Genomic DNA, 5,258 nt, shown 5'->3' on the forward strand with positions numbered 1-5,258 from the left:
AAGACAGAATATTGACAGGATACAGATAGAATAATGTGTACAGTTTGGTCTCCTCATCCAAGACAGAATATTGTCAGGATACAGATAGAATAATGTGTACAGTTTTGGTCTCCTCATCCAAGACAGAATATTGTCAGGATACTTCTGGGAATAGAAAGGTTATTTTGCAGGGATAGGTTAAGATTTTTTTTTCTCTTGAGAAAAGAAGAGTATCTGGTGAACTGATAGAATAAACAACTTCAGTTTGTTTGTGCAGTATTCTGAAGACAACACAATGGAAGGCAGGAGTTTAAGATTTGGGAAAGATACACACTGCTCCAGTTAAGGTGATAAAGTTATGGAAAGAATTGCTGTTACTAGTAGTGGAGGTTAGCAACTTAAACAAGTTTAAGAGGGAATTTTTTGATTTCCTAAAGCTAGAATGGGTTCAATTTGTACTTTTTTCTTGTGTGTGTGAAGTCTTGAAGAATCAAATGGTTCCATACTGTTCATATAGATGTTAGTTGCATAAGTTTAATATTAAAACAGATTCAGAATTTATAACATTCAAACAGATTTAGCAAAACAAGTCCAGCCATTGTTTATCTTCTTAACTTTGACTCATTTTTTGAAAAAGAACTTTTTTAAAACATTTTGGAAACTTTCTTCAAACCTTTAAGTGAAAAATTTTCATTTTTCAAATGCTACTCTTTTCATAATTTTAATATCTATATCTTTATTTTAAAATTAATCATAAGAACGTGTCTACTAGGAACCTCAGATGAACACTGTATGTCACTGACAATAATAATTTGTTCAAAATATGCACAAAAAGAAACATTATAACCTGAGAATTTATTAAAGTAACTACTGATTAATTAATTTGATTGAAAAATAGTCTTTCCTACAAAAATCACAAATTCTGAAACTTCACTTTTGATTGTTTTTTTTATTTACACCTTAACATATACCCACCTGCCTAACACATGAAATGAAAGTTCCCTTATGCTGTTATACTTGTGTTGACTAGGTGAAATGCCTCGTTTTGTGACACTGTGTCGTAGTTCTCCACTACTTATTGTTTCATAGTACTTCAGTGGTATAAGACCTATAACACAGAAACCAATACACAATGTTTAGTGTGGACGGACATAAAAAATATTTCACTGAAGTGTTTTCCACCCCTCTTCCAGACAAGAACCATTTCTCACAAAAACCCAAGTTTACAATAACATTAATTTTTAACCTTCCTAAAAGGACAAAATCTAGACCTCATGTTAAAACTAGCAGAGACCCACAAAACATCTGTGTTCAAATTAATATATTTATTGGAAAAGTAATTCTTTATATATAGGATATCTAGAATAATACCAAAAAATTTTAAACATGGACACTGAAATCTAGAAGTCCACTTGTCTTAGGCCTAACAGTAGTTAAACCTTTAAGCTTTAACCTTAAATTTTGTACATTTTTTGCTTTACTTTAGGTAGGACCAAACTTTACCATACTTAATACAATCAATAAATAAACTTATAATGTTATTCTACAACCTAATGTTGGACTTTTTAAAATAGTTTGATAAGCTTTTAATATGTTGTTGTACAAATGTCTACTAGAGTATATTTACATCTGACTTTTGTTTACATCCATTGAAATAAAGTGTGTAAGCATTTAGACTATAAGGTACACATGCATTTTCAGGACATACAAGAACCAAATATTATTATAGTAGATTCTTACTTAATTTGGGCAGTAGGATACAACATCAAACGTAGCATCAACCTCTTAGTTATGGGATAGTAAAGTATCTTTGAGACTTTCCTGTACTGACCCATTTTGAAACTCTGTAAAGTAATAGATACACAGGGTAAAAGTACTAGGTACTGTCCCATTTTGAAACTCTGTAAGTAATAGATACACAGGGTAAAAGTACTAGGTACTGACCCATTTTGAAACTTTGTAAAGTAATAGATACACAGGGTAAAAATACTAGGTACTGACCCATTTTGAAACTTTGTAAAGTAATAGATACACAAGGTAAAAGTACTAGGTACTGACCCATTTTGAAACTTTGTAAAGTAATAGATACACAGGGTAAAAGTACTAGGTACTGACCCATTTTGAAACTTTGTAAAGTAATAGATACACAGGGTAAAAGTACTAGGTACTGACCCATTTTGAAACTGTGAAGTAATAGATACACAAGGTAAAAGTACTGGGTACTGACCCATTTTCTAACTTTGTAAAGTAATAGATACACAGGGTAAAAGTACTAGGTACTGACCCATTTTGAAACTTTGTAAAGTAATAGATATACAGGGTAAAAGTACTAGGTACTGACCCATTTTGAAACTTTGTAAAGTAATAGATACACAGGGTAAACGTATTAGGTACTGACCCATTTTGAAACCACAGCATAAAGGAACAGATACAAAGAATATTAAGAAATAAAGGACCTAACATAAAATTATTATCAAATTAGTTACACTTACAAAACATTATAATAATTTTTAATTACAAGTAGATATTACTATAATCATTTCTTAGTAAAACAAGGTCATTCCCTGCCAACCTTTAACCCTTTGTGATCAATAAATGAACATAACAAAGTAAGAAAATTAAACCCTGACTAACTTACTGTGGAAATGAACAAATCCAATGAATTTGGTAAAAAATGACAATAATGGATCTTTATGCTTTAAAAATATATATGATAGGCCATGTTGTTACTTAATAATAATAAAATCAAGATGGCCATCTCCAATTTTACACAACAACTGTAAATACAACACTGCTCCTTTGTGATAAGTTCATTATTAATGCCTGTAAGTTTATATATCCCACGCCTTTTTAAAAGATGGGTGGAAATTCACTGTATTTTGCATTAAGTACCATAAAATAATCATGATCCACTGTGGGGTTCAAAGGCTCTCACAATTCACAGAGGCCCCAATGTATATATTAAGCTACTGCCTTAACCCCAATTAGGAGGGGTTCCATACTGGAAAACAAACCCTGTTAGAATACCTGCCTTTGGTACTTGAGCAGGTGTGTCAAGTTTTGTCTCACTAGTTTGTGAGTGGGTGTACAAAAACAGTTTAAAATATGGGTGCCTAGGATCCTTCAAATCTCTAGAAGGTCTAATCTGTATCTACAAGGTTTTGGCCATCGTGCTAACCCGTCAAAGGCTAGCCATCACCATAAGGCTTCATTTAATGAATTGTAAATTTCTGATAAATGGTTAGTACAAACCCTCTATTAAAATTTTTGGGAAAAATCCAATGGGCAACTCTTGAAAGATGGAGACTATTACCACTATCTTTCATTCTGACCATTGCAAAACTTGTTATAAGTTTCTTAAGTTCTAATATTCCAGCCTCATTGCCCAAGATTTGTCTGAAACAAAATTCTGCTTATTGGAAATTAATAAGCCCAATCTTGTATATTTACACCAATCATCTACAGTAACACTGGCATAAAGACTCAGGTGAAGTGTGAAAACCATCGAAAGTATATACGAGTTTTAAACATCAAAGTTTCTAAGGAAAGAAAACCCATTTCATTTGTAATCTAATACAACACAATGCCTACTTATAAAGCTTTTAAATTATGTTACCTCACCAAACCAGTTATAACTAGTTTGGGTAAGTTTCTTTAACAATACATTAAAACTATGCTGCTAAGCTAGGGATACTGAATGGTCACAGTGACACTCAGTATTTTAATTTCAAACCAAACTTATAGAATAAATATGAAATAATAACTAAAGTTTGGGTTCATAAGATATTCAGTTAAAAAGGTATAGAGGAAAGTTAAACTCTGTTAGTGTTACATAATAATGTACTAATGCAAAGAAAAGAGAAATTCATTTCCTCTCTCATGAACACAAGTTGTGACAAGTGTAAAATGGTAGTGTAGGTCTAAACATGTTACTGGACATGAACTAACTTAACTTCTTAAAATTAAATTACGCTAAATAAACAGTGTAACTGTAACTTGTAAGGCTAAGACATATACTTTACTGTTTACACTTTTACAGTTTACTGAGTAATTTTTAAATAATAAATTACATGTATATGTACTAAACACAGAAGTTTTACATTGGCTAACGTTCATTCTAGAATAGTGGAAATAAAAATAAAACTTCTTTTCACTTACCTGCAACAAAATTAAACCCTAAAATGAAAAACAGCCACAAGGTGATAGCAGTACCAGTACGCATAGGCCTAAAAGTGACATTACCTAAAAGTAAAATGTTAGGCTTAACAATAACATTTAGTCTCCTACAATACCTCAACCAGTTTTGTACGTGGTAGGCAGCCCATTTCAAATAAGAATTAATGCTCATCGTTAAAAACAGACTTTGGGCAAATAAACTAATTTCTTGGCACCCGTAAATAAATAATGTTAATATTACAACTAACAGTAATAACAATTAAACATTCAGAAAGTTGGAAACTACTCCATCTCCCAGCCAAACCATAAAATACATAACAAGTATCATCAACTAACTATAGCTAAGGTATTGCCATCTAGATATGATGTACAATAAGAGTATATATTTTTTAGTTTGTGAGATCGAGTTACATGAATATTTATTAGGTCGTCAAGAAATTAATGTCGCGTTTTGGAATATTTTAACTAACTACACCCCCTAAAATCGTACATCAGGTACAGTAATTAAACGAACCACCTAAACGTCACGTTAGTGTAGCCTATATAATGTGTAAAGTTTGGGATACTCTCATCCCTTATAGTGATGGCACACGACAAGACACACATTCGGTATGTAATGCTGTTTCAATACAAGAAGGAAAACATCGCCTATGTAGCCACAAAAAAGTTTATGGAAATGTTTTGAACGTTCTTAAGTGTCTACGATGGTTCCGCATATTTCGTTCATGTGACTTTAGCCTTAAAAACTGTGATTGCAGGGACTGACATGTTGGAATTGATATTGATGCTCTGAAGCCGCTTGTTGAGTCTAACCAAAGGCAACAAACTCGTAGAGTGGCCCTGAAATTGCATATCTCTCAAGAAACAATACGTAAACATCTAAGGAATGTTGGAAAACTCCATAAAGAAGGTGTATGGATGTCTCACGAACTCTCCGATGATAATCGTTTCTAACATGTGAACGTTGCTTCGTCTCTTCTGGTGCGTAATTCGTGTGAACCATTTTTGTACAGAATTGTCACCGGTGATTAAAAATGAACTTTCTATGCGAATATTAAAACACCGAAAACAATGGCTCAGTCCTAGACAAAAACCACTTCCGA

Source organism: Limulus polyphemus, unplaced genomic scaffold (genome assembly GCF_000517525.1).
Source record: "Limulus polyphemus unplaced genomic scaffold, Limulus_polyphemus-2.1.2 Scaffold709, whole genome shotgun sequence".
NCBI lineage: Eukaryota > Metazoa > Arthropoda > Merostomata > Xiphosura > Limulidae > Limulus > Limulus polyphemus.